We start from the raw sequence: 9,097 nt of genomic DNA on the forward strand, positions 1-9,097 counted from the left end.
GATCGAGGCATCTCCCTAGTAACGAGGTTCATCCAGGGTGACTTGAACGTCCTAGCAGATTGTCTCAGTCGGAAAGGTCAAGTAATTCCAACCGAATGGACCCTCCACAAGGATGTGTGCAAGAGACTTTGTGTGACTTGGGGTCAACCCACCATAGATCTCTTTACAACCTCGCTGACCAAGAGGCTTCCAATCTATTGCTCTCCAGTCCCGGACCCAGCAGCAATACATATAGATGCCTTCCTCCTAGATTGGTCACATCTGGATCTTTACGCATTCCCACCATTCAAGATTGTCAACAAGGTACTGCAGAAGTTCGCCTCTCACGAAGGGACAAGGTTGACGTTAGTTGCTCCCCTCTGGCCCGCGAGAGAATGGTTCACCGAGGTACTTCGATGGTTAGTAGACGTTCCCAGAAGTCTTCCTCTGAGAGTAGACCTTCTACGTCAGCCACACATAAAGAAGGTACAGTACACCAAAGCCTCCACGCTCTTCGTCTGACTGCCTTCAAACTATCGAAATACTCTCGAGAGCTAGAGGCTTTTCGAAGGAGGCAGCCAGTGCGATTGCTAGAGCAAGGAGAGCGTCTACCATTAGAGTCTACCAATCGAAGTGGGAAGTCTTCCGAGACTGGTGCAAGTCAGTTTCTGTATCCTCGACCAGTACCTCTGTAGCCCAAATAGCTGATTTTCTCTTATACCTGAGAAAAGGACGATCCCTTTCAGCTCCCACTATCAAGGGCTATAGAAGCATGTTGGCATCGGTCTTCCGGTATAGAGGCTTAGATCTTTCCAACAATAAAGATCTGCAAGACCTCCTTAAGTCTTTTGAGACCACTAAGGAGCGTCGTTTGGCTACTCCTGGGTGGAATTTAGACGTGGTCCTAAGATTCCTCATGTCAGACAGGTTTGAGTCTTTACAGTCAGCCTCCCTGAAAGATCTCACTCTTAAGACTCTTTTCCTGGTATGCTTAGCCTCGGCTAAAAGAGTCAGTGAGATTCATGCCTTCAGCAAGAGCATCGGATTTTCGTCAGAAAAAGCTACTTTCTGCAACTTGGTTTTCTAGCCAAAAATGAGCTACCTTCTCGTCCTTGGCCTAAATCTTTCGATATTCCCAGCTTATCGGAGATCGTAGGCAATGAACTAGAAAGAGTCTTATGCCCTGTTAGAGCTCTTAAGTTCTACTTAGCTCGTACTAAACCTTTACGAGGCCAATCTGAAGCGTTATGGTGTTCGGTTAAGAAACCATCCTTGCCTATGTCAAAGAATGCTTTGTCATGTTTTATCAGATTGTTAATACGAGAAGCTCATTCACACTTGAGTGAGGAAGACCGATCTTTGCTTAAGGTTAAGATGCACGAGGTTAGAGCTGTAACAACTTCCGTGGCCTTTAAGCAAAATAGATCTCTGCAAAGTATCATGAACGCAACCTATTGGAGAAGCAAGTCAGTGTTCGCGTCATTTTATTTAAAAGATGTCCAGTCTCTTTACGAGAGCTGCTACACACTGGGACCATTCGTAGCAGCGAGTGCAGTAGTGGGTGAGGGCTCAACCACTACAATTCCCTAATTCCATATCCTTTTAATCTGTCTCTTGAAATGTTTTAATGTTTTTATGGGTTGTCCGGAAGGCTAAGAAGCCTTTCGCATCCTGGTTGATTTGGCGGGTGGTCAAAGTCATTTCTTGAGAGCGCCCAGATTAGGGGTTTGATGAGGTCCTGTTGTATGGGTTGCAGCCCTTGATACTTCAGCTCCTGGGGGTCTGTCAGCATCCTAAGAGGATCGCTGGGCTCCGTAAGGAAGACGTACTTACAAGGCAGAGTAATCGTCTAAGTCGACTTCCTTACCAGGTACCTATTTATTTTGGTTTTGTTATACAGTATTGATAACTGCCAAAATGAAATAAAAAACTCTTAGCTTATACGATGTAAACATATTTAACTCTGGTCTCTACCCACCTCCTTGGGTGTGAATCAGCTATTATGTATTCACCGGCTAAGTTAAATATTTAAAAATGATATTTTAATTATAAAATAAATTTTTGAATATACTTACCCGGTGAATATATAAATTAAATGACCCTCCCATCCTCCCCAATAGAGACGCAGTGGGATGAGAAGAAATTGAGTCTTTGTTTACATCGAGAGTGGTATCTGGCCGACAGTTGGCACTGGTGGGCACACCCGCAACCTGTATAGCGATCGCTGGCGAGTTTTTACTGTTTTTTTTTTTTTTTTTTTTTTTTTGTCTGTCGAGCAACAGAGTTGCAGCTATTATATATTCACCGGGTAAGTATATTCAAAAATTTATTTTATAATTAAAATATCATTTTTCCTGAAAAGATTTAGTTTCATCATGATGTTTAGCCACAAGTTTTGGATCAGCATTACTTTTAGTGTCATACCTATCAATCAGGCAGCTTACTTCAGGTCCAGACACTGTCCATCTGAGAGCATCTGCATTTTCAAATAGGTTAATGGCTTGCCCTTCTCCATCTGCTTGTACACTTGGTTTATAAGCCAATGAGTAAAAAGGCAGAGTGGTTTTATGGATACTGAAATTTCCTTTTGTGAATTCAATAAATGTGTCATTTTAGAGAGCCTCCATGTCTCTCAAATTAACTGAAAGCCACCTGTCATAATGTACATGGTCCAGGGCAAAGAAGAAAGGCATGAGTTCCTGCAGCACATGCCTGTACAATTTGAAATTAAGACTCCCAGTATGACCCGATGAAAACGAGCACTTGAAGTTCTAGCAGAAGCACAGTAGAATTGTGGACACTTGCTTTCATTTTCTGTTCCAGCTTTCACAACTTTGCTCGCTTTCTTTTTCTGTCGGCTGGATATATGCCACTTGGCAGATTTGTGCAACTGCAAGCAGTCATCTGGGTGGGGAGGCCACTAAACATTCCTTCTAAACATGTGAAGCACAGATTAATGAATTTGCTCTTCCAAGATTACCTGCCATTTCTAAATGCATCCCTCCAAACAAATATGATAACTATATCATCATACTGCAATGGTCCTTCCAATTGGATTTGCATGGCAAATGCAAATAGTGGCTGATCAACCACTAGAACTGGGTTTTTGCCAGGATTGAGAAACTGTGGTTGATCTTGCAATATACATGGCATGTTTCATCAATACAACTTAATGAGCTGCCACTTGAAATAGAGGAAATATTGAAGACAAGCTCATGTTGTCCAAGATATGGAAACAGCATTTTCATTCATGTCTGGCAGACTGACTTTCTCAAGCCATTCATACTCAAGTGAAATATGCTTAGACAGCACAAATTATTGTTGTCCTGCACTTCCCCTGGATGAAGGGAGTGAATTATCATATTTACTTCCCCTGGATGAAGGGAGTGAATTATCATATTTAAAGTGAGCATGGGGTGCATTTGTGTAATATTTGGTTTTTTTTTTCTTTGACTTCGTTCCACTTTGGACAATTTTGGCTAAGGTTTTGGCCCCCTTTTTCATCAGCGTTTGGATGCTGAAAGATATGCCTGTCCCATGGAAGGATGTTTGTGCTGTTGTGGTACTTGGAATATGGTCCAGCTTGTCAACAGCATAAGTTGTAAAGAGACCTTATCCTAGTGTAGTGGTTCTAGCTACTTCCTCCTCAACCCTTGCTACAACCGCTTCTCCCAACTCTTTAGTCGGTTCCAAAACCCTATCGTAGCTGATGACGATTCCACGATAATGAAAGGTATCAATTAATTGAAGCTTAATGTTTTTTGCAAAGAACAGGAGACCAAAGTACATTAGAAATGGAGATTCTCTTGACTTTGGAATGTCTGAAAAATGTTGAAGATGCTGGAGTCTTCCGACAATTGGTGCAAAAATTGTGCTAAAGCTGAACTAGTAGATGATGATTCATATTTAAGTTGGGATTTTATATTGCCATAATTTTTCAACACTTTCAAATTCCAACAAATTTGGTGGTACAAATTCTCTTCTAGCATCTGCAGTTAAGATTCCATCAAATTCTTTTTCGTTCAAGCAACTGCTCCTCAATGTCTTGGCTGGATTGGCCATAATTAGTGCATCATTATAGTCACATGCCATAGTTAGGGTGTCTCCCACTTTCTCCTTTATAAGCAAGCCAAATCTCTCTTTCCTTTATGAAAGTCTCCATTTCTTGGATATGGGCAAGTATGTTCTTTCAACTGAGTTTGGAGCATAAGTGCATAGGAAGCATCAACATTTAGCTGTTCAATTCTCTACAAATCATAAAGCTCCACCAATGTAAAATAACATCACCCATCTGTAAATCAATTGCTTGTCTCTTAAGTACATCTAAAGCTCAGCAAAAGCATAGGCATATGCCTCTTGTTTGTACTGCACATAGTCATCTTCATTACATCTAGTACAGTATATCAATGGCACATCGTTGCAGCTTTTCATGTCAAGGCAATGCCATGGCCAATTGTAAGTCTTTGATTGGTGCTGGTTTATCACAAACAAAGCAGATTCCTTTTTTCTCAATCTAATATTCTTCTGAATCTAATATTCTTCTGCATCTTCTTCGCCTGTCTTCTGGCTACTATGTGGGAAGTTTGCTGAAGAGGTATCATCGTCATTTGTCTTAAACAATGAATTTCTTTTCCTTTCTAGTATTGTGGGTTTGACCTTCAGCTTTCATGATTCATTATATGTAACTTTGTTATTTTCAAAGGTCTGCAGAATTCTATCACCTTTATACCATCATATACATTCACTAAAATTTTTTGTATGTACCAATTAGTTTGTACCATCTCCCTTTCAAAAATATGTCAACTTCCAAGATTGAGAAACCATGGCTTTTGTTCTAAAGACTGAGGGTTTATATTTTACCCCCTGTAAAACATATATGTACATTCAGATATGAAATGTAAATATAATTAGGCTCATATAATATAATGCTACTCCTAGCCCGATCATTCATCCAATGCTATTCAATTCCCATGTGGTCTGTACACCTAAAAGACGAAACCCCCATCTTCTTTGACAAGGTTCTCCCACATTGGAACATCCTGTCAATTCAGGTGTGGCTGTTTAACTTTGAACTGGTGCTAGATAAAAGGCATTTGGAAAACTCATGACAAATTTCTACCATCAGCTAGCACTGAATCCCATGCTAGTGTCACAGCTATTGTAACAACTAGTGTGTCCTGTTACATTGAGCTAATCATCTAGTGTTTTAATAAAGAGGAAAATTAATCAAGTGGCACTTAATTGATTTATAAACTACAAAAAATAAACTGATCAATCTGAAGTAGGGTTTAAATGCCCTGGTATGATAATACAAATGAGCTAAAGTGCTGGCACCAGAATAGTAAAAAAAAAAGAACTAACCCAGACACCATTCACTAGCATGGCTCAAGTAGTGTAATTACACCAAGGCGTGTATCTGAGTACGCATGCAATTGAGTGAAATGCCACTTGTTTTGTTTCATGACACAAGGAAAGACCCTTTTGTGTACTGTATTTGTGTTGCGTGACCTGTTTGTAGAAGAATGTTTATAGCATTTGATGATTTCTGTGGGATGTATCTTTTTCTTGTCATGCATTATTCATGTTCATACCGGTGTTCCTCTAAGACCTCAGCCTACTAGAGTGCTAATATTTTTTAATCATAGAGTGAGGACAGTGAGGAGGATCCATCTGGTTGGATGAAATAAAGTTCTTCTTCCAGATCTTTCATGTTATTAGTGTGAATCATTATGTGTTAAAGAAAATTTGTTACTCTATAGTGTTTCATACTGCTGTTTTGAATGGTTCTACATAGTGCAATCTTGATTATTTACTGCCAGTTTGCCTTATACAAGTTGTTTCATTGATTTATAGTGAGGTGAATTTTGAGCATTTAGGTTGACTTTTAAATCATTTGAACAGTTTCACAGTTAAATTTTGGAATTTACACTAAACAAAATACCTCCATTTAACAAGTTTGGAATAGTTACTGCCTCGAACCTTTATCCAATTTTCTGGTTGATAAAATAATGAAGGCAAGCCGTATTGCATATGAGATTCAGTATATACTATCAAAGGTTTCAAAGGCCACTCATGAATGGCTGAGGCAAGGGACAGTGATATTTCCCTATCAAGCAGGACAATAACCTAGAGACTGACCATATTTACATATGATCAGCGCCCAAGCCCTTCTTTACTCAAGCTAGGACCAAGGAGGGCCAGGTAATGGCTGCTGATGACTCAGCACATAGACCTATAGAGACCTTTCAATACACGTCATCAAACTTCCGGTCCGCCATCTTGGAGGACAAACAAAGACGCGTTCAGTGAATAGCTATGGCTGAACTGTTGAATATTTAGCCATCTCATCACATTCACATTCACACAATGCCCAGTTTTTGCGCTATTGCTGGCTGTGGGAATCGAGGTCAAAGAGATGACAAGAGTTTCTACCGCATACCGGCAGTTATTCAGAATCAGGTCAAAGATACAGAGGAATTATCCCAGCGCAGACGTGACTTATGGTTGACCAGAATATCACGGGCTGATCTATGTGAATCCTCACTACCCTACGCACGTATTTGTTCTGATCATTTCATATCAGGTGAGTCTCGGCTAGGCCCTAAAAGTATCATTATTCCTGTGTAAACATGCTATATCCGATCGCATGGGTGACTTCACAATCTTTTTAATTTATTACCTTTTTTGGTGCTTTTAAAGGCACCTGAGCAACATATTTCAGCAAAATACAAGACCCGCATCCTGCCTGAAATCTTGATATAAGCCTTTTAATTTTGTATCTGTCTGTCAAGTTATACAAAATAATTTCAATATTTCTTAAATTCATTGGCCAAACATGATGACATTAAAGCTTTGAGCATGAAGTATTACCTTAGACCCTTTGTAATGATTAAGATTTAAACACTATTATATTACTTGAAAATTTTAATAAAGCCTGATTAAATCAACATACATGGTTTATTAAATGATTAATTCACATTATATGAAAACAAGACTCGTGTTGTTTCATTCAAATAAGATTATTATCATATCATTTAAAGTATTAAGACGAAAAATAACCTGTGTCAATCCTAGCAATTCTGTTAGTCAGAATCTACCAAAAATGGTCCTTCGTTTGTCTTCTGCTCGGATGAACTCCTCAGCAATCACCTGTGGACTTAAGGTAGCTAGACGGTCACGATGTACATGGCAAATCATGAGGTGGTTAAGGCGTTGCTGACTCATACTGCTACGTAACCATGTCTTCAATCGTCTGAGAGCACTGAATGACCTCTCAGCTGTGCAGGAACTTGCTGGGGGAGACAAGTAAAAGGCGTAACAATGCTTCTACCTGAGGAAACATTCGGCGAACTTCTGGTACCATATCTGCGAAGATCTTTCTATAATCTTCAATTGTTGACCCCTTAAACTGGTTGTGGAAGAAATCGAGTTGCTGATTCAGAGATTCATTGAGTTCTGGATACTTAGTGATAATTTCTGGCTTATGTGTCCCAGTCAACAGTACTGACGATAAATCTTGATACTCGGTGAGATCAGTGGAAGGGAAGTATTCTTTAATGTTCAGTACGGCAGCATCAATAATACTGAAGAACTCAACTCGATAAAACTCTTCAGCTGAGTCATGACAGTAGTTAGAGGCAAATCCTAATCCTTGGTCTAGCCTCTTTGGTATTTTTGTTCTTTCTTGGAAGAGGAATTGCGTCTAGGTCACACAGATGGATTGGAGCTTCTGTTCTGCTTCTTCAAATAATCTCTTGAATTTGTGCTCGCATCGAAGTGACTGTAGGCTCTTTATGGTAACCTCTGTCACTTTTGATCCTTGTAGTTTCATCCCTTAGCTGAATATTACATTGGTAGGCCTATAATCACCATAGTGAATACTAAAAATGTGGGGGGGGGGACAAATGATACTATGCCCCCCCCCCCCGGTCCCCCACCTGTTGACGCCCATGAGTGATAGCCATTTTGGATATTTCTTGGTAGCAAGTTGTGTATCTAAGTATGTGAAAGCTTGCTTTCAATTTTAACATAGAATGGGAATGACTGAGATTTTTGAACATGATTACCTAATTAAATGACAATTTTCATTATGTCCTTAAGAAGACATTTTGAAAAACTGCCGGTCATCTTGGAAAATGACAAAATTTTGTGTGGTGCAAGTTAATGATGAGACAAAACGTAAAAAACAAAAAATATTCTTTTGATATTTTTCATTCTTGTATGTATCACCATTTGCAATTGTCTCCTATTATTTGTAAGTTATCCACTCCACGATAGCCTACTAGTTGTCTTTTCCTTTTCATGGTGACCTAAATTCGATTTCAACCCAAAACTTTCTAACACTCACATGTGTTTCTCTGTTTAAATTTGGAAACATTGAAGTGTAAATAAGTTATATAATATTTCATTTTACGACTCGTCTTTTTTTCATCAATCTCTTTAGTAAACAGTTTTAATAACTTGAATTTAAAAAAAAAGATAAATTTAGTGAAAAAAAATTACCACCCTGTAGCTCTTTTTGGTAGGCCCATTGCTGAAGATAGATAAACAACTTAAGCTTTTTTTCGATTTCTTGCTCGTCCGAAACTTTTGGGAAGATTAAAATGAAAGAAAAATATCATACCAGTATGTGAATACTATCAACTACTACAGATATTTTTTGTGTTGTATAGTTCTCAGGTTTATTTTACCCTTTGAATTATTCGTCCGGAAATAAAATGACAATCTTAAATATGAATCAGTGTTGTCAAATATGTAAATTTATCCCTAGATTTTATAATTTTTGGTGTCTGGGGATATTCTGTACAAATTTTTATGAAGAAACAAAAATGAGTAAACCTTTATATTGATGACATTACTTTGCTTGCACTTATATGAAGTGTAGTGAATAGTTTCTATATTAGTAAAGCCTACACGATCAGAAAAAAATATATTTGTGGAACTGGGGATTTTTGGGTTGTTTTGGGAACTTTTATAATGAGTTTTGGGGAATTTTAGACTAACTCACCTGGCAACACTGCTCCCAATGTTTATCCAATACCCAAATTAGCCAATCTCTGGCTATCACGTCCATTGTAACACTATTTTATTTGACCACTTAACATTTGTTCTACAATTT

Source organism: Palaemon carinicauda, chromosome 30 (assembly GCF_036898095.1).
Source record: "Palaemon carinicauda isolate YSFRI2023 chromosome 30, ASM3689809v2, whole genome shotgun sequence".
NCBI lineage: Eukaryota > Metazoa > Arthropoda > Malacostraca > Decapoda > Palaemonidae > Palaemon > Palaemon carinicauda.